This window comes from Cyclopterus lumpus, chromosome 5 (genome assembly GCF_009769545.1).
Source record: "Cyclopterus lumpus isolate fCycLum1 chromosome 5, fCycLum1.pri, whole genome shotgun sequence".
Taxonomy (NCBI): Eukaryota; Metazoa; Chordata; class Actinopteri; order Perciformes; family Cyclopteridae; genus Cyclopterus; species Cyclopterus lumpus.
This window is the reverse complement of record NC_046970.1, coordinates 2,706,253-2,727,656: the sequence shown is the minus strand read 5'-3', so window position 1 is coordinate 2,727,656 and position 21,404 is coordinate 2,706,253. Positions and strand designations below refer to the sequence as shown.

Sequence of the window (21,404 nt, the reverse complement as noted above, 5' to 3'; positions counted from 1 at the left end):
AAACCAAAGTAATCTGTGCAATACACACAGAGAAGGGCTTCATGTCATTCTTGAATGGATTGTATTCACTGTATAACATGAATTAATTGCAATAAAACATGAATGACCCACTATAAGCTGACATGATGATTTAATTTAATTAATAACAATTTCAAAACATTAACAGATAAAGCACATTTAAATAAATGATTTTTGCTAAAGAGACGAAACGAGCCGCCGCCGCCGCCGCCGCCGCCGCACCGGCAGTCGGCCCGGGGGCGCCCTCTATGGGCCGCGCGCGGCGCCGCAGCAGCGGAGCGCCTCCTCCCTCCTCCTGGAGCCGGAGTTGCATTCCTCTCCGCTCCATTCACGCGCAGGGAGCCGCCGCAGAGAGAGCACCGCCGCTCCGTGACCAGAGTGGAATGTCCCCAAGTTTTTGGAATTTTAAACCATGGAGAGGATATCGAACCTGCGGACCACTTGAACCGGTAAGTACCGCAGGAGGGGGGAGGGGGGGGGGGCGCGTTCTTTTCTCCGCGTGGAAGCAGCGGGGGTTTTTTGGGGGAAGCCGGCTTAAATATTTCGGTTCCATTTCTCTCCCTCTCTCGGCGTTTCCTCCGCGAGTTTTTGGAGAGCTCGAGGCTCCGAAGCAACAACAAAAAAAAAAAAAACCCACCCCGGAGCGAAGCGGGGGCACGAGGAAGGAAAACGCGGAGCAGCGCTCACGTCCAGTCCGCTCGGTGGGTTCCGGTGCGCGCGTGGAGGGAGGCTCGAGCGCGCGGCAGGCAGCGCCGGGGGTCGAACGTGCGCCCGGGCGGGATCGATCCGCACCGAACTGGAGCACCGCGGATGTGACCGGCGATTCGAGCGCACCCGTTTCATTATAATGAGCACATATCTGGCGCACCTGGCGCGTGCAAACTTGGGGACAGGTTTAGTTTTTGTGTGCAATAAGCTCGTTTGGTGCAGTGAGAGCTTTCTGTTCTGCTTTGAGGACGAAGGCTGCAGCAGCGACCCAAGAAGAAGCGACTTTTGCGGTGTGGGAAAGCTCCACCGCGCAGTGATACCTGGAGTCCTGTCGGGACCGGAACCACCCGGAACCGGGCTTTTGTGACTCAGCTAGCAGCGTGTCTAGCGGAGGCTGGGAGGGGGGGGGGGGGGTGCACCGCCATATATAGACCCAGGTACCCACCGCCCTGACGCCGTCTCCTGGGTAAATAGTCCGGGGAGGATGCATGCTTCTGGGAGTAAACTCCTTTTTCTGCATGTTTTTAGCCCCCCCTCCCCTCCAACTCCCCTCCCCTCCCCAGGTTTGACTGTGTCCTGCCCGGCTTTCTTCTAAGTGGACCTAAGGGAGGAGTTGTGTGGTTATTCGTGGTGCTTGCATCCAGGAGGAAATGCATAAATCGATTCACCTATCGGCTTTAAAATAATGATAAAGTGTGTTTGCTGTGGCGTGAAAAGAGCTCACGGATGAGCGGCCGTTTGGTAAGCTTTGTTAGAAGACATCCGGTGAAGCCCGTCGAGTCTGTTGGTTCTCCTCACTTCTATTTATTTATTTTTAACCAAATTAGACTATACCCACCCCATGTAATTAATTCGCAGCCCATTCTAAACATGTATCCATGAATCATATTAGATGAGCAAGGTATTTGACTTCATTTTAACCTTCTTTTTTTTTTTTTTTTGCTTGGAGGGTGGAGTAGGACCAGACTACAGCCTATCACAAAAAAAAAAATAATATTCATATAATATCGTGCATTGTATTCGCTGTGCATTTGAGATGCTCTAAACCTGGAGGTGCTGATTGGTGTATTTGATCTCCAGTGGCACCACTCCAACCCCCCCCCCCATAAGACACATGCACTAACACCATAACTCTTTATCAGAAGTGACGTGACCCAATTTTGCCTGGTGCTCAGCCAAGCAGCAGCTTCTTATTGACAGTTAAACGCAGTGACCGGCGTCCCCCGTTTAAACCGGTGCAGCGACGTGAACCGTGACACGGGTGTTTGTTTAAGAGGTGGTGCCCAGTCACAGCTTTTAAATCATTCAGCCGCGGACACACTGACATCTCGCCCAAGCGCACAACGGGGGCACCCGACTCCTTCCATCAAAACACCTCCTTCCTGTGACTGACTGACGGCGAAGGAGTGGCAGTAATGTGACGGAGCTGCTCCCCTTTGGACTGTAATCAACTAGTTTTATTTATGGGACACTGGATCGTGTGTGTGTGCGTGTACAAACAATCCACATGTTCTCATGCCATTAAATAGGAATATAATCTGTCCTTGGTTAACCCTTTTATGGTTTCAAAAGGTCCCCCACCTCATCCAGCTGAGGCCCCTATTTCTTTTCTTTTCTTTTCTTTTTTAGTGGGGACAAAGCGGTGACCTCGCATGGCATGTCGCATGAAAGCTCGGCAAACCCAGCCAGAAAATTACAAGCAATTTGCCTCAATCTTCCCTAATTATGATACAAATCTGCCCCCACAATAGACCGGCAGTGTCGTGCATTTTTGAAAGTCTGCCCCGTCCGGCCCGGCTGCTGCCGTGGAGGGTAAAATATGTGATGTCCCAACTTTTGGAATACGAGCTGACAAGTGCACTTTGCACCCCGCCGGCCTGCCTTTGTGCGCCCCCCCCCCCCCAAAACCCCACCACCATCGCATTCCTCTGGACTCTTCAGTGACTGGCATATTCGAGGTCTAATTAGATTGTAGATGGATGACAAAGCAAGAGGAGCCGGGCTAAGTGAGAACACTTGGCACCGTGAGACTGGCCCCAAACATCGCGTCTTGCCGCGCGTGTATTGATAAAGGATTTCAGAACATTACAAATTAAAGGAGAAGATTTTGAATTAAACTCTGTCACGCTCACTGGGGGCGTTCTCAGCTGGAGTGAAAAAAACTGCTTTACTGGGTCATTGAAATTGTTTCTATATATATATGTGTGTGTGTGTGAAAGGACTTAAATTGTATTCTTCAGGGGACGCTGTCCTGTGATTCATTGCTTTCATGCGGCGGGTCGATATATGGACCGTGTTCACGCCGAGTGTCTGCGAGTGTGAACCGCCAGACTGCAAACTCCAGCTCCTTTTCCAGTTTCCCGCACTGTTCGACATTTTAAACCAGTGTGACAACCTCATGTTTAGGCATTTCCTCTTCTCGCCGGTCGTCCTGCCTCCAGACTTATGCTGCCACTCAGGCTTGCTTCTCTCTCTCTCTTTGCCTTTTTCTGACGTTCATTTTCCCGATCGGTCTCTGCCTTCCACTCTCCTCCTGGCTCCCCTCCTTCCTGAGAACATGCTTCCTCACTCGTCATCCTCTCTCCCTCCGTCCAGACTCCCTGGCATAAACACTTCCAACTAGCTGTCCAGTACATTGCTGGTGGGCGGACTGGTCTTCCTAGCCGGCCTTGGCTCGGTGCACGAGGAAGCCTTCGCTCCTCGTGAAAGAGGATCCCTTCTCCAACCGCTCGTGGCCTAAACTGATCGAGGGCTTCCTCTGCACAGCTGCAGGCGTAATGCAATATCTGCTTCCATATCCTCGCCGACGGAGACGGCGTGTTTTTTTATTACATACGTTTTCATTTGTGTCAGTCTTGCTAAAGAGGTTAGCCGCGGCTGCGCTCCCAGAGTGCTTCCTTCTGTCTGTGCGGGTCTGCCTTTTTCTTTCTTTTTTTAAAGTTACCTCCTTCCTCCTTTCCTTGTTTCTGTCGCATCCTCTCCCGATTCTCCATGTTGTCGCCTCTCCGTCTCTTCCCCATCCTCTCTCCCTCTCTCTCTGAGTGTTGTTACCGGGTCTCTCCGGGGTCTGTGTGGCACCCTGAGGCGAGGAGCCACACAGCAGCAACAATATTAAAACGCACTAAAGAGGGACCAGCAGCAGGGCTGCACCCGAAGGCCCTGCTACACACACACACACACACACACACACACACACACACACAGCTCTCACGGTGCTAACACCTCTCCAGCCGACAAGCCGTAATATGAAATAAACTCACTCGCCAATACCTGGCGGGCCCGTCTTGACTGACTGCTCAAATAGGAATGACCTCCATTTGGTCCCAAATAAGAAGCCGGGATTGAGAGTCAGCGGGCGGCGCTGAACCGCAAAGTGCTGGTGCATTACGAATCGTATGAAGAGGTGAGCTTGCAGGTTGAGCCGGAGGCATGAATCCTAATCAGTGCCAATCAGAAGTGATTTTAAAGACTGACTTACCTGCAAGCTTCATCACATCTCTTTAAGAGGGCGTTTTTTTGTGTTTTTTGGTGACTTTGGAGAGGATGCATGGAGCGAGCGCGCTCAGCGTGCGTGGACTCTGAAATGAAAGTCTGTATTGTTTGATGCTTTGACCTTCATTGTTGCGTCCCTCACTTCAGAGGTAGCCAAATAAATACGACCACTGTGGCGGCGGAGCAGACGCTTCCTCAGCCAGAAAATGGCTTCTTTTCCTTTTGAGCGAGGCAGCCTCAGTTTCTCTGCCTCTGTCGTGCTCATCCGAGTGAACTGTCTGTTATGTATAATTAATTTTCTCCTCTCCCAGTTTATTTTTATCGCCCACTTTTAACCATTCCTTCAAAGGACCCCTCCCCCGCACCCGTCCTCCACAGCGCCTGCTGAAAGTGACAGCTGCTCGGGTACGGGGTGGGGCTTTTTGAAGCAGGCACTAAAAAGGGCACTCGCTCAAGTCGCCTTGGAATAGAAGAGAAAAAGAAATCCGCCGTTCTGACGGTATCAAAAACACGGCCGCTAATCTGGCTGCAAATTGAAAATAAACTCGGTCTGCGGCGTGCGCCTGTTGGGGAACATCGTTTACCCGCCGCCCTTTTTGTGCAGAGAGTTGTTGATTAGTGCGGTCGCCGTGTGAAGCCGAGCGATGAGTCTGACTGAAGTAGGACAACGAGAACCCGCTCACCGTGTCCCCGGAGCACCGCGTTGGACGTCTTTCCTTCTCAATAAAATGGAATTGATAACCTCCCGTGGTTATGGAATGGGCTCTCGTGCCAAGCCGCGGACGCACTGTCGTCGGCTGCGTTTGACCCTCAAGTCTCGAGGCTCCGGTTCAGTCCAGAGACGCGGCGCTGACCCCGGTTCCACGTCTGACCCCGTGGCCTCGTGTAGAAAACCCAGCGCCCCCCCTCCCCCGCAGCTCGTGGGCTCTGAGGTTTCCTCCCCGGCGTGCCAACGTCCTCGTCAGCATTCTGTCCTCGATTTATGTGGGCATAAAAAAAAAAAAAAAAATGTCTTCTCTTGTTGCGTTTCCTCCTCCTATTGATCAGGAGGACCGAGTTCCTTCCTGTAACCAAAGTCAACAACCGTATCATCTTATTGCTCTTTGATGTCATTGCTCAGGCAGGTGACACTTTCAATCCCTTTTCTTATTTCCTTCTTCTCGCTCCAAAATGATACTTTGAAGATGCTTTTTGTTATTGCACGTGGATTTCAGGTCAGTTTTTTAATAACTAAGTGAGAATTGTAGTTAGGACTCATTACTTTCTTTTTTTGGGTCTACAATATCAAGCTTTCTGAGGCAAAAGTCATGTAGACTTGATGGAAATGATTAACATTTGATCTGCTCCTTGTTTATGAATTCCTTTTATGTCATTTAGTAGTTTTAGTTTAGGTGTGACAAACCCTCCTCCCCTCGTCAGTCATATTTCGATGTATGGGGCACTTCAGTGTCAAGTCTTTGTCTTTTCTCAGTGCTAGTCAATGAAGACAATGGCCAACTCCAGTGTGCATTGAATACCCTCCAGTAGGTTCATAGGGATCGATTCATTTCTCAAGAGTTGCCTATGAAGAAGTCAAACACCCTCAAATGCTGTGATGTTGTCGGGGCCCATCACTCATAACCAGTGTTTGCCTTCCTGAGCTCTTTGAGTATATTGCATCCGGCCCAGCTTGTCAGTATCAACGGCAGAAAGTGTGTGTGTGTGTGTGTGGGTGTCTGATGCTGATGCTGATGCTGAGATAGTCTCAGTTTAGATGAGGGAGCCTACTGGTTGTTTACCGTGCTCACTAGAGTCTGTCTGCCTCTCCAGGCATGTTTGGCTTGTTAATGAGAACCACCGAGTGAGAGGGGGGGAGACAGTGCTGTGTGTGTGTGTGTGCGCATGTGCATGCAAATCTTCTGATTATCATCAGTGTGCACGCTGTACAGACCCATGGTGTGTGTGTGTGTGTGGGGGCATGTGCATGGGGACTCGTCGTGTTGAATGTAAGGTAACACTCTCCACTGTGGAGTTTACATGGGCACATAGCCATTTATTGTTGTGATTTAATGTTAATAGTGGAGTCGCTCATAATTGCTTACCCCCCCCCCCCTTCTCAGTCTCTGTAGCTCCTCCCCGCACCCTTCACACACACACACACACACACCCTCCTGGTTTGTGTTGTATTTACCAAGGGAAAACTTAATAATTCAGGCGGCCTGTTCTCCCCGGCTCTGTAAATAACACTAATAGAAGGCGGGCCTTTTTAAGAGAGCCACTTGCCCAGGGACGTCTCCCCCCCCCCCTTGGGCTAGCCCATAAATCAGCTGAGCTGTGGGCTAGCCAGCAACATGGCCGATGTTAGCAGAAGGAAGGGCGACTTATTCCGGAGAGGTCAGCAGTTTGCCGGCGGTGGCGGCCATTGAGATAGTGTGTGTGCATATGCGTGTTGGACAGGCTCTCCCTCAGTTTGCACTCTGTGTGTGTGTGTGTGTGTGTGTGTGTGTGCGTGCGTGCTCCACGGCCCATAAAGCACACACTCTGATGTCAGCACCTGCATGTGCGTTTACCAGATGGAGACAAGTGCTCATTTATCCATTTACTTTATCACTCATTTTTTGCCTGGCTCTCTTTAGATGTGGGCTGTTGGTGTGTGTGTGTGTGTGTGTGTGTGTGTGTGTGTGTGTGTGTGGTGAGGTCTTATGTAGTCAGACACTTCACAGAAAACCAGTCAATAACCATTTCAGATTGAGAGCAGTTATCCTTCCTAAATCCACTGTGCCAGCCCACTTCAGGTAGATTCTGAGTAGCTTTAGCTCTAAATCTCTCTCACCTCCCCACGCTGAACTCTCAGCAGGCAGGTTTTACGCAGGCGTTGGGTTCAGGGCGCCAACTCCAAACTTTACCGAGCTCTGACTGAAAGCAGCATTAGTTAATCTGAAACCGTATCCCAGATTTCAAATGATCGCTGTTAACAGAAACGGGATGTTCAAACACATAATTGTTATTTTGAAGAAAAGTGCAAAGCGGCGCCAGCCTGTTAGCGTAGCTTCGTAGCAGGAGCAGGGTGCTTCCTCCACAGCCCTAATCACAGTGGTATGCCCCTGCCTGTGAAATAGTTTGGATTCCTGGCATCCATCGGCCCGTGCTAACGGCGGAGACAAATTCAAAGTTGGCAAAATGGCAAATGAAGTCTGAAACTCCCCTTGAAGACGTTGTCAAAGCGGCGCAGAATATCCTGCACCTCCCTCCTTTACCACCTCCTTTTCATTCCAGAGCCTCTTTGTCAGCTCCCTCTTTTGTGCTCCTCTCAAAGGGTTAAAGAGGGAGAAGTGATGAGTAGCCCGCCAAGTCTGGCCTCCATTGTGCGTTGGCATTGTGCCACTGCATAGCATGTCGACCGTAGACACATGTACAAGGGACTCTGCTCACAGGCGCTACAGTTACCCAGCAATGCTCCCCCACCTCCTGCTAATCAATGCAAATACCTTTTTGGGGTCGGTGGCTTCAAAAGGCTAACGGTAACACTCGTAAGTCACCGGCGGCTCGATGCCAGAGGGCCTCAAATAGAGGTGTAAAAGCTTTGGCCTCCGACATCCCTGACGGGCATCGCCGAGCGGCTCGGAGGACCTCCTTCTGACGGCCGACAGCTTTACGCGAAGCTCTGGGATGCTCCTGAAAGACCGGTTGTTTTTCTTCCACTACCTCAGTGGAAACATGTGCTCGAGGACCATAAAACCGTTTCCCCCCCTTACATCGCTTGTTAAGGAGAAAACCACTCGACGGCATGTTGTGTAGAACATCGGTGGCGGCTCAGCCTAATTCTTTTAGCAGACCTGGGCTACCTTCATGCTGCAGGGACGTCCCGGGGGGGCTTTTAAGTCGTCTCTCCCTCCTCAGCCCCCTGCAGAGGAGAGGGAAGCAGAGCCGGGGCACTCTGGGAATAAGTACTTCAGGCCAGACAATGGCCGACCAACGGCAAGGGGGTGGGGTGTTGATTGTAACCAGAAATAAGAGGAGGAGGAGTAGACCTCCAAACTGGGAGGAGGGGGTGGGGTAGGGGAGGTCGAAGGTTAGACTGATCCCTACTTTAAAGGTGGAGTGAGGCCATGCAGCTTTTATTGCCCTCGTGTTGCTTTTCACCCAGCCGGGGAGTGAACCTCTGAGCTACTACTGCACCATGGGGGGGGGGGGGTGTGAGTGCAGAGCGAGCACATTGCTGTCCCGTGACGGTGGCTCCAGTTGTGCCCGGTGACCTCTGACCCTGACCTCCTCTCCCCCCACCAGTAGCTTTCACATCGGTCAGCCTCATTTTAACTCCCACGCGATGAGAGAGGAGCGCCTCCAAGTGTCTCATCAGCCCCCCCACCCCAAAAAAAAACCACAGCGAGCCTCTCCTCTCAGCTGGTGTTGTGCGGAGCAGCAAACGTGAAGGAATGCGACAGCATTCAGCTCTTGTCGGGCCATCGCATTCCAGATGAAATGGAGTGTGTAACTTGTGACTGGTGCGATGTGCCGATGCGTGGCGGCTGGGAGGAGTCGCTTCCTTTTCTCTCCAAGCCTTCCTCCCCGGGGGCCTGTCCTCCCACCACTCGCCTCCCCGGGATCCTCCCACTTTTCCACCGGTTCCCGGTGCGTTTTTGAGAACCTACGGCTGTTCTGGTTGATTGGCCCGGTGCTCTCTTGTTGTCGTCTCCCCCCCCCCCGAGCGTGACCTCATTTGGCTCTTGAGATCGGCGTGACACGGCCCCCCCGGTGCACCAGCAGACTCTCTCCGCCCGCCCTCTTGACACATGCCAGATAGGATTTGTCCAACTGGCACTGGAGGCAGCACTAAATGTTGAGCGTGGCTTAAAAACAATGGCGGTTAAAAAGTCATTTTTAGAGGCAGGAAAAAGGGTTACGTCCTCCAAGCAGAGGCATCGTCAGACTTGTTTAGCACGGGTCGTTTTGAGCTGGTTTTGAGCTGGTTTTGAGCTGGTTTTGAGCTGGTTTTGAGCTCGTTCTCGAGGCACACACACCTCATCCTGCCCTCTGCAATCAGCTCCGGAGAGGAACTTGGCCGCGGCACAGACGCATTCTCAGAAAGTAGCCCGTGTCCCAGTCTGCTTGTAGCTGCGTCAACATAAAAAGCCTCGAGCGTTTTAGATTTTGTGAAAGGGCGGGATTGGAGAAATGTGAACAAAATGATGCCAGAGCCTGCACCTCGGGCCAGAAAGAAGGAGACAACGGAGAAGGGAGGGGAGTTGGCAGCGCGAGCTAACTCGGAACAGCTCGCACCAAAGAATAATAAATAACCTCGTAGGAGAGGAGCTCTTTTGTGAGGGGCGGGGAAACGGAGAGAGAGAGAGAGAGCTGGGAAAAGAAGGATGACAAAGTCTGAGAAGCTGAGTCAAACTCTAATTAAGGACCTGAACGCAGCATCGGAACAGCTGCTGTTGCTTGTGCCACCTCGACACGCCGGCTTTACGGCTTTTTACTTTTTTTTAATATGGAAGCCAAACAGATGTTACGAGGGGGCGGCGATTCTTAGCGGACAAGAAGTTTTTGTTTTTCGGGGGCGGGGGGGGGGAAATTAAACTCTCTCTCCCTCCATCTTTGTGGGATTTCAGGGAATTAGTGTCTCGGTCTGCCGGTCGCGGCGATGATGATGATGATGATGATGATGATGATGATGATGATGATGATTGCGACCCTGAGATATCGTGTTGGCCAGTGCGATGGCGTCACTGTGGAGCAGATATCGGGGGCCAAAAGGCATCTGTGATAAAGATCTTAAACATACATTATACGTTTTATATACTGGAATTTAAATTCCTGTTCAAGTTTTGACCAATTTGTTGCTGCATTTATAAAAAAAAAAAGAAGAAAAAAAAAAAGATTTATGATTGATTTATTACTTTGAAAAATAAACAAGAATTCAGGACATTTGTTACAATAAAAATGGCTGCTTATGCTTCCTGCTCGCTCGCTGCAAGCTGTCTCGGGGATAATAAAAACGTCTCTAAATATTAAACTGTTCTCCAAACACTGCCGCTTTTAGAAGCCGGACTATAAACCAAGTTTATCAAATTACCTCCATTATGGATGTCTCACTTTGATTGAATTTGCTGAAATCTCAAATAATTTCAAAAATGATGCGAATCCCATATAATTAAAGGGAGAATAATGGCTGACGACCAGATGTCGGACCAACAAATCAGCCACAAAAGTCACATGAATCAGATCAAACTCCACAAGTCAGCCCAGAGGAGATGTGACGTCAGGCTATTTATTACATCTGTCAATCATTCTTTATTCACGCTGCGATATTGAGCCGCACCTGTCCATCGTGCTCAGCGTTTAAACTTTTCAGGTGACATTCCCTCCCTCCCCTCCCCGGGCTCGCTCGCCCCCTTTTTATCAGTGTTTCTGTCTCTCTCTTTCTCATTCTGTCACTCTCCCACGGAGGATGTGATGAGAGCGGCTGTTTAATCATGCAGAGAGGTCAACCAATCAAAGGGCCCGAGCCGAGTGATTTCAAGGCCTATTCGGACCACAGCTGGAGGCAGAGAGAAAGGGATGAGAGAGAGAGAGAGAGAGAGGTTTGATTGCTGTATGCTGCAGGTTACCTCTCATCCACTTACCACTGGTCTCGTTTCACCAATAATTGCCCCTGATAGATTGATGCATAGTCGGGGAGATGAATGAATGAAGTGAGTAGAGGGTGATGACGCACGCACACGCACACACACGGTTATGCTGTCTGCGGACAAGGCACTTCTCACCTGAAAGTCAATGGGCGAGTGACAGCTGGTTGGGAGGAGCAGATGGAAGTGAAGACACGTCTCCCGTCCCGGGCCCCGGCCGCCCGATATCCAATCCGTGAGGATGGACGCTTGCTTTAATCGGCCTTCACGTTCAGAACTTTACAGGCGCTTGTAAACTGGAGGATTACCACGTTTCAATGTCACTGGAGTGCTTACGCCGACGCTTTAACGCGGTCGTTCGATAAGGCGGATTCGGATTCCTTTATGTGGCGACCTTATGAAAAGTTAACGCGGCGTGTCGGGCTCCGCCAGAGTCGTGAGGTGGATGGAAGTGTAAAGAAGAGTGGCGTTTATGGCCGAGAGGTGGACGTCGGTGCCAATACCTGCCACAGTAGGGTTGCAGAGAAGACCCGCAGACAGCCCTGGTTCTGGTTATGAGCGGAGTATGTTGTAACCCATGGTGACGTAGTTCTGGTTATTGCTCTTACGTTCTCCCCGTCATCTTTAACCCCTTAACCTGTCGGACGGCAGTGACGGTGCTCGTGGATCTCTTGTGCAGAATGCTTTTAAAAGTGCGTGATTGCTTTTTAATTGTGGCATCTCACCTGTTTGCAGTGAGCGACATGTCACATGGTCTGTTCTTCTTCAGGTATTTTCTGCCTGACAGTCTCTCTTCGGGGTTTTCTTAACTCTCCGTCTCCCAACCAGTATTCCTCAAACTGTGTTTTGCTTGAACGTGATTGCAATTTTATTTATTCTATTATTAAAAAAAGCACAGGTCGAGGAGTCACAAGTGGTTATTTCAATAAAAACTCAGCATGGACCATTCTTTTATAATTTTGGTGGGGCGTGAACATCTTTCTTCCGCCAAATGCATTGTTATTATTATTAAAGTGGGCGTGACAGTAAAAGTTAGAGAACCTACACTCTGACTGATCATACTTGGTTCATAATATTTGGCCGCTCCCACTTCAGTTAAATTAACAACCTGCTATCAATTTTTTTAAATGTTGGATTAATTTGGCATGCCCCAGTGCATTATGGTCGCTGTTCCTGCCGAGGTTGTTTTCCGACAATTATCACTCGGCGCTGCAAAGCAAAAATTAATTGAATGTTAATCGGGATCACGATGTGGGCTTCCCACAATTACACGAACGTATCGACTGCGTATTGGCTTTTAAAGATGCTCCCACTCCCAGAAGGACTCGTGCTGCATATTAAATAAAGCCAAAACATTTAACTCAGGCGCTGCTGGAAAGCAATGATTGGGTGTGCAACATCATGAAATATTGAAAAAAAGGTTGCTTGTTCTTCAGCAATCATCTAAAATCCAACCTAGATCACGAAGTCCAACTTTCTTTACCACTTGTCCTCTGTTCCGTCTACTTTTGGACAAAAGGCAAGGTTCCATTCAGCTTATGTTGGCGACACAGCCGATGAGTCGGTGGAGTACCACTCCAGCAGATAGCTGGCCTCCTGCTCTCTCTCTCTCCTCTCTCTCTCTCCCCCCCCCCCCATCTCTCTGACCCTGCGTCGGCGTGTGCTGATGAGCGCCGAGTGGAAACACTCACCAGTCCGTGTGAAGCCGTGGGAGCTCCATTTGTTGTGTAAATGCGAGCCGCTAATTGACTGCCGGGCACGCAGCCTCTCCTTCACCGGCTGAACCTTGCCCTCCGCTGGGTCCCGGGGATCCTGCCAGGGGAATGTTTGCCCGCACACACGCACATACACACTCGCACACGCATGCACATGCACACACACACACACCCTCTGTCGGCGCAGGCCTGGCACTGGGCCAACGTGTGGATGTCTCTCTCTCTCTCTCTCTCTCTCTCTCTCTCTCTCTCTCATAATAGAAAAGCTGCGCTGCGTTTCCTCGCGATCGTACGCGGTGCTTTTCTGACTCTTTTGATACAATTCCTCATCTCATAAAAACACAATGGGCTCTCTTTTTACACCGATTTGGTAATTGTTGGGTGAATGCGGTCGGACCGTGGGAAATCCTCGTGATTGGCTGCGCACGCTGACACTACTGCCGCGTGTAGACGAGGTGACTAGCAGCCTCAGTGTTAGCCTCGCGGAGAGCACGCGATGCCCTTTGACCTCTCTGGTGTCGCGCTCCACGTTCACATGCCTGTAGTCAGAGGTCTGGGTAACGTTGGTGCTTCAATGATTGACATGTTGGTTTCTCTCGACAACATTCATGATGTGAAAACATGATCTTCTACCTCGTGCTAATACTTTCACCAATGTTCCTGCTGGTGCTGTCGGAGTGTGATCCAGCCAGGTGTGGAAGAGATGCTGTCTGTTTCCTCATGAAAGGACATTGGAAACATAAGAACTTTTATCTTTATCTTCACACACAGGCGGCCTAAATTATGCATTTTTATAAACCTATTTTGGAATTAATAAAATGTAGATTTCCTCCCAGCTGAGGTGTCGACTTGTTGGACATGACGGACACGGAACATGTTTCAGAGTTCAAATTGTTCAAATGACTCAGAGAGTTGAGGAGTGGCAACGTCAATGCACACGCACACACACACACACACACACACACACACACACACACACACACAGAGTCCATTGTTCTGCAGAGGTAAACATCAGGGAGCGGAGAGGGGAATACAAACAATAAACTGACACACTCTCCCATAACACTCTGTTTAGACTGCAGACACAAAAGAACGTGTGTGTGTGTGTGCGTGCGTGTGTGTGTGTGTGCCAACTGCAGCCCTGAGATAGAAAGTCAGTGCACCCGCTGCCCAAGAATGACAACTTTGCTGATTTTCATGCCATAAAACCTCCCCACCAAATGTCAAAGGTGTCCCGTCTCCATTGTTTGGAGGCTCCGTCCTGTAAGGCCCGTGTGACGTGACACACACACACACACACACACACACACACTCAGTGTGTGTTCATGCTATGCCTCCGAATGGTACTTGACTTTCAAAACGGGTTTCCACTTAAATGTGAAGGAGTGTTATTTTGGGCCTCCGACGGCAGCGAACGAGACACAAAGAGACAAAAGCGAGGATTTAACATCAAGCCGGCCACTTATGCTCCGGAGACAACAACAATAGGATTAGCTGCACGCTAAACAGCCGAGGCCGAGGACAAGCCTCTTACGCTGTCACCAGGCCCCCTTTTAATGTATGTTAATATGCTCGCCAGCTATTTTAATACAATAAATTGCCTTCAAAGTGCACAATAAGTGTCTTTTTAAGATCGCAATGGAAACGCATGCATGTCTTAGGGGTGAGACCACGTACTTCTTCCAAGGTATTCTGAGAAGGCTAGTGTAAAAGTGGCGTGGTGGATATTTCAATGAGCATTATATATTATATCGATATTGTGACTGGAGACTCGATATCTTCTGAGATTTTAGATATCGTAATATGTGGCCGGAGTATCTTTTCCCAGATTTAAAGGCTGAATTACAGGAAATGAATGTAATGTTACTGTTCTAGCTGTTCTATACACGTACAAATCTCATTGCATTTAGTTACAAGACCAATGTTGGAATATTGACATGGAGGTATTTGGTAAAAGATAATTGCGGTGGCTTATTTTGATTATTTTGGCTCAGGCCGAGACTTGTTTGTGTTTACGTTTGTCAACGAACTTGAACTGAACCGTTGGAGCCGCTCGACTGGTTTGATGTGCTCCGGTTGCAGCAGCAGAGCAGGACCATCCAGTATCCACAAGTGGGAACGAACTCGGAGACCAAAAGAGACACGGGAAGGAGGTTCAACTGGAGTATCGCTGTCGAGGAAGTGCTTATCAGTCGGCTCGCCATTAAAAACGAATGCACTTCCTGTTTTGATCCCGCTGTAATCCTCACTGGATCTTATTGACTGTGTGGGAGCGCAGAGGAAAGAGGAGAGAGGCATGCTGTGAATGAGAAGAGCAAGTGAAGCTGAAAGATGGAGTAAAACCCCGAGCGAGGGAACGAGAGGAGGGAGAAAGTAACACAGACGAGAGGAAGGGCACGTTGCTCTTCCTCCCCCTTCTAGCGCCACCAGCTGCACCGCGGAGCTGACTCAGAGTCAGCGGGACTGGAAGTGGGGCCCTCGCCTCCAGCCCCCGGGCTGCGAGTAGTAACACTCACACTCAGACACGGTGTCAGACCTGTCGCCCTGCTCTCCTCAGGCCTGCAGCTGGAGCCCTAACTATAGCTGCTCAGCCAACCGCGCGTAATTAGTAGCTGCTGCCGCCGCCCCGGCGCCTCTGTGGTAACCCCCCTCCACCACCACCAACCCCCCCACGTCTGTGTGACGGTTATTCTGTGTTGTTTACCCTCTGCCATGTGGCCTCTCAGCCCTCTTTGCACATACACATGCGTGCTTTCTCTGTGATGGTGTGTGCCGAACAAGAAAAGGTATCCGTGACGACGCCTCCAGACGGCGGTTTGTGCTCCTCGTGCCTGCAGCTCCCGTCTTCCTCCAGAGCTCCTGCTCTTAAGCTGCCGTCGCGGAGGGGAAGTGGAAACGCTCTCTCGGTGCCACCGTTCATAAAATCACTTTGACTTAGTGCACGCGGGTAGACGAGCTCGGAGAGGCCGAGGAGACGCGGCGGCTGACGGGGAAATCCATACTTCCCCCATTTCCGATGTTCTGGGAGCGCTTTGGCAGCAGACAGTTGACTTCACGGTTTCAGGAGATGGGTTCGGGGTCCGGTTTCACTGTTGTTCTTGTGGATGGTTTATTCCTGTCGAGAGGGCCAAGTGTGTGTTCATCTGTGTGTATTTACTGCTTAAATAGTTGGCTGCACTTTCGACCGACCGCAGGAGACAAAGAAAGTGCTGCACACGCTCTCTCTCTCTCTCTCTCTCTCTCTCTCTCTCTCTCTCTCTCTCTCTATCTCTCGTTCTCGTCTGGGTTCAGACTCGTAAATCTCTCCTGTCATGTTCGCAGCATGAGGCGGTGGTGAGGGTCTCGTCCCAGCTGTGTGTGACATCAAACTGCCCCGCGTGCACGCTTTCAATGCACGCACGCATTCATCATATCTGTTGCCGAAGGAACTCGAACCGGCAACCCGGTGACCTACATGCGCAGCCCCAGAGATCCACAGTGAAGTGAGAGGTTTGGTGGTGCTCAGCAGGGGGTCTGTAGAGGCTCTCCAGGACTGCTCCTGATTTGAGAGGTTTTCGGTTATTTCCTTCCCTCCTCCTCCCCGTTCTTTGTGAATCAGCTTACGAAGACGCTTCATGTGCTCGTGTGCTTGTTAAGCCCCATATGCAGCTGCATCGCTTCTTTAGTGGCAGACTGACGCACGCCACGCAAGATCTGAATCGAGGCTCGCCGAACTGAACTGTTTCCTTCTCTGTCACGTCTCCTCCGTGAAGACGGTTAAATATGGTGTTTGAGTCGCCGGGTTGGGAAGAAGGAATAATGTGTTTCCCCCCAAGAGCGTCTTGTCTGCTTTTCCAGTAAGAGCTTTATTTGCATTTAAGATGCTAATGGAGCCTCTCGGGGAGGGGAGGGGGGGTTGGCGCTTTGTTTTGTCCCAGTTATCATCGGGCTTCAATACCAACACCGGAGAGACGTGTGCACGTCTTCCATCGGAAAGGTCACACAAGTTCACCCTTCGTCAGTCACATCTTTAGCAAAATGTGCTTTCTCTTGTGGATGATTGAGCTGAAGTGTGTGAGGGGGAGGGAGGGATCTTCTGAGGACCTCTCCTTGTGGGTAGAGGTCATGAGCACGACTCTGGTGACAGGTTCTCGTCGCCCCCCCCCCCTGTCTGAGTGAAATCCCGAGTTTTAACAAGCCAGAACAGATCCTACACGCCACACTTCAGCACGCCGAGGGGAGGGTCAGCCGACCTGCGGGGGGATTGCAGCGCGGCGGCGATGGAGACCGGCTTAGTGCGGAATCCCATTATCAACCAGCGTTTGTCCAATAAGAGGTCAGGGCCCACAGTAGCAAAGACATATGAGGTTGTGGTTTTAATTCAAACAAAAGGTTGCGTTCAGATGGCGGTCTGAGGGCAACGCTTGATCTCAGTTGTTACTTTGATAACTGGGATGTCGATGTCAAGCTTTTGCTTTGCTTCATAATGGGGCTGCACATGTTCATATTGATATTGATTACTTCTGCATCGACATGCTGACTTTTGGCAGAAAGCCCCCGTCCACGTTTACTTCCCAGCATGCCGTAGACTCCAACATGTGTTGCGTCATTACAGACGCCGTCGACTCCCCCTTTTTTTTTTGAATGTGCATAAACACCCAAACGGCATCCCATAACGGCTCGCCAAATAACCCAAACCGCTTCCGAAGTGGCTGAGATAAGCGAGCGATGGGGGAGTCACGAGTGGCAGCGGGTCCCCGGGGGGCCGTGGAGCACGGCGGGCCATTTGGCCCGGCCTGTATTGGTGCGATGCATTCGTACACCACGGCGAGGGTGGAGGGTGGAGGGTGGAGGGTGGAGGGGCTTCGGAGGGTAGCGAGGGGGCGCTCGTTCAGCAGACTGCGATGCAACAGAAACGGAGGGGAGACTCCATCAGACCGGGGCCAATAACATCTCAAACCACCGGGAGCAGCTCGTGGGGCTTTAGGAGACAAGTTTGTCCTCCTTCTCAACTCTCTTGTCACAAAGTCGGGCACGTGCACGACCACAAGGTCATGCGCGGCGCTTCAGGCCGAAGACTTTTCACATCCAGCCCAGCGTCGCGTTGAAGAGACGCCAACATATTGAGTCTCCCCTCTTTGTCTCTGGCATTCCTCTCTCTCAGCACTCTTCCTCTCATCTTCCCCCGCTGCTCCACCAGCCTCTCCTTATCTCTCTTCCTCTGCGCTCACATTTCTGTCTTTCCAAACACACCCCCCCCCCCCCTCCTCGACCTCGTCCCGGCCCTGTTGCTGTAACGCTTTTGGCTTCGTCTCCCATTCGACTAGTTTCTGCTTTATTTTCTCTCACAGTTGGTTCCCTCCCTCGGTGGATTCGAATGTAAACTCAGAGGGACAACCATAGAACAGACACACACACACACACACACACACACACACACGCACACGCACACGCACACGCACACGCACACGCACACGCACACGCACACGCACACGCACACACACACACACAGGTTGAGAGACAGTTTTCGTAATATGATCTAATGAACGTGAGCTGGAGGTTGCCTTCCCCCCCCCCCCCATCCCGTCCCCCCATGTCCCGACTGCCTTGTGACTCACAATGGCTGAAGTTAGTCGTCATTCTGGACCAACCAGTCGACCCGGCCCTTCCTTTTTGGGAGCGCTCCAAGAGCAGCCCGGCGCCTCTCTGAACGCGACGTCTGACTGACGGCAGGAATTCTGCGTGGGCTTTTTGGCCCGAGGAGGGATATTTTGACAGAAAGGACGTCGTCAACTATTGGAAATAATTCAGTTTTACCCTCAGCCAAAGCTGTATTATGATTGTTCCCACGTTCTCGTATAACAAATTGTTTGATACAGGGTTAGTCCAGCAGTGGATGATTATACTTAAATAAATAGTGCACTTTCTAAAGGCGGAGTAGATTACAAACAGTCCCCATGTCCTAACTACTCTCAAAAGAGGGTGCATGCTTCCATTAGACGTTAACTTGATTAGAATGAGACCAACAAGACTGTGGGAGAATATATTCACACCAAAGAATCACAGGAAGAAAAGAAAAGAGCACTCGAGAGCTGCAGACTGTGATGCTGGTGGAAAATACACGAGTCTGGGTGACCTGGAAAGGAAAGGATGAAAAACCAGAGACGGATTCACCATCTGAGATCTTCTTGTTTCTCCTTCACAATAGAGAAGCATGTTTCAGCCTCAGCAGCACGATGCCCAGCTGCCCCTAATTAAACCTGATAGCACTGGATGAGAGCTCTCAACATGCGGGCCCCTTGTGGGAGCTGGCATATTTTGAAGCGGTGTTGGTTCTAGTCATGTGACGGCCACTCGGTTGCCCACAAGCTGGGAAATCTGTTTCCCTTTTTTCAGCGAAACATGCACGGACTCATCTCCTCTTATCTCCCTCCATTCCTCCTCTGAAAAGGTATCGTCAGCTCCTCTCACCTCTCCCTCTTTTCTCTCCATTTCCATCAGCTGGCCTCTTCCCCTCTCGTCTCCTCGTCTCACCGCCTGATTATCGCAGCCTCTCTCGCTCCATCTCCCTCCTCTCACCGTTATGTTTTATTTTATTCTCTTCTCCATATTACTTTTGGAGGGGTAGACCTCCCTGAGCGTGTAGTTAACGAGGGTAGAAAGTTTAAAAAGCTGTTTTGCGAATGAGGCATTAGTCACACGCTCTCTAGTGGAGTGGCGATGCATGCGGCGATGCTGTGCGTCAGTGTATACAGTGTGTTCTGATGGTCTGGGACCAGACAGGAAGTCGTCTGAGCTCACGGGCCTCCTTCCTGTCTGTCGGCTGAAGATCTCCTGAGCTAAAAACAGTCGGGACAGACGAGCTCCCTCTTGTTTCAGCGCCGCCGCGGCGCGGCTGCAGATAATTGGCGTTTGGCCTCGCATGACTCCGATATGAGAGCGAAGCACAAAGAGCGGTCCTGTCCCGCTGAGCGTCTTTGTGTAGCGTGCCCGCCGTCGCACATCCTCCCGTGTTGTCACGGGTTTGACCGCGAGGGCGTGCGTGTGTTTTACTTTGCAGAACAAAAAGCTTACGAAGCCTCTTTCCTTCGCATACACAATATGCAAATATTGCACTAAATGTCGGAGACACACCGTGTGCCCTTTCCACAACATCTCAGTTTCTCTCGTTGCGGAATCGAACCCCCCCCCCCCCCCCCCCCCCCCCCCCCCCCCCCCCCCCGAGCGGAGACATTGACCCCGGTGCCTCGTGACCACATCTGTGGATATTAATTTGCTAAACGCCATGTGACACAAGCCACACGCCGGCCTTTAAAGCATTTAGAGCACTGGATAGGGCCATGCGGTCATAGCCAATGATACGGTTACTAATACTCCTCAATAGCACACATCCGGAGACGGCGCGGGCCTTAATGGACAGAGATGGATCGGGATGCTGTCCCGAGTCGATAGAGAACCGGCCCGGATCCACCGCCTGGCACATGAGTGCTGTCATTTCAACAAGGCAGGACATTTATTAGTGCGAGCTTGTTCTGGATGATGATGTAAAACAACAAGGGGGCGAGCAGATGGTCCGTTGAGTCTGTTTCAATAGACTTTAATGAGCGGAGACCGCATCAAGTGTGACGGGCCCACCGGAGTCCTGGACTCGGGTCACATGGCGGTCTCTCTGTGACGTAATCTCCAAAGAGGATTCTGGGTTCGAGTGTTTATCTCGTTTCGTCGCTGTGTTCCCGTCGACACCAAAACCAGAACGGATCGCTCTCCGGATGTTTAACTTGACCTCAGCCCTTTTAATAATATGTTCTCTAACTCCTGCGCTTTGTTCAAGACCTTTTCATTTGTTGCTGCCGCTGTCGGTAGTCTACACTGGAAGAAGGGGAGGCAACCTTTTTTTACGGTGCCATTAAAACCCAAAGGACACGGTGATTCCTTTGAACACCTTTCTCTCCTTGGAGCGACGCCTCTTCCAGCCGTCAACAGCGCCGCGCTCGACTCCTCAAGAGAGGATTTACAACGCCCGCAACAAACACTCTCTGGCAAGTGCGGTGCAGCGCCACGAGCCCACCCCGGCCCTCTGGGGGTCAAGGGTCAATCAAACTCACAAGTGGAGGGTGTGCGAGGAAGAGAAAGGAGAAGGGGGGGTTGGTCAATAGGCTGCATTCCATTAGTGAACTCATCCAGGCAGCACGGACGAGGAATGCACATGATCTGTTGGACCAGAAAGGGCTCAAAGTATTGTTGGACCTTTAATATTTGATCGTTCGTGTGCACTTTAAAGTTCTAAGTTAATTAGTATCAATGAATCAATCCGTCCGTCAGGCATTAACAACAACACGCGGTCGCTTCGGCCACTTGACATTCCTCATTCATGTGCACGGTTTACCTTTTTTGGTTCCCACGTCCAACCCGTTTCACGGCCTCATCACCGAGCGCTCGGCTCCACTGGGTGGACTGAGAGCCACCAGGCCGTCTGTGGTCGACCTCCATTGTGACGCGCATCGTGCTGACTCGAGTTGTGTGGGGGAAGGGGGCGGGGCATGTGAATACACGCTGGGTTTGTGATTGGCAAGGACGGTGCCCGGCACCATGCACCTCCTCGGCGTAGTTTCCTAAGATATCTGTGCAGGTGCAGTTTAGTTTTGTTAGTTTAGTTGCCGGTCAAATTACAGGAGTCATCAATCATCTGGCAGCATCATCGCTCCCGGAGCTTCTCTCAGACCTCAACCTCAATCGTCGTTCTGTAACAAACCCGCTGACGGCAGGCGGAGCAAAAGGATGCTACGTCAGCTGGCTTTGTCTTATTTTAAACTGAGGATGTTGGAGACATCGTAAACGGTGTATACATGAGGAAAAGCTACGGAGCAAAGAATCTAGACGCAGT

The 21,404-nt window shown here is 50.9% G+C and overlaps 1 protein-coding gene across 4 annotated transcripts in view; it reads left to right on the top strand.

Moving 5' to 3' along the window:
* Positions 1-367: 367 nt before the first annotated feature.
* The window catches only part of LOC117730942 (plexin-A1-like), a 148,637-nt gene continuing 127,600 nt past the window's right edge, over positions 368-21,404 (top strand). For all 4 annotated transcript variants that reach the window (XM_034533018.1, XM_034533016.1, XM_034533017.1 and 1 more), the window contains exon 1: positions 368-467. The gene's annotated coding sequence lies outside the window, so the exon portion shown is untranslated. The remainder of the gene's footprint in view (positions 468-21,404) is intronic.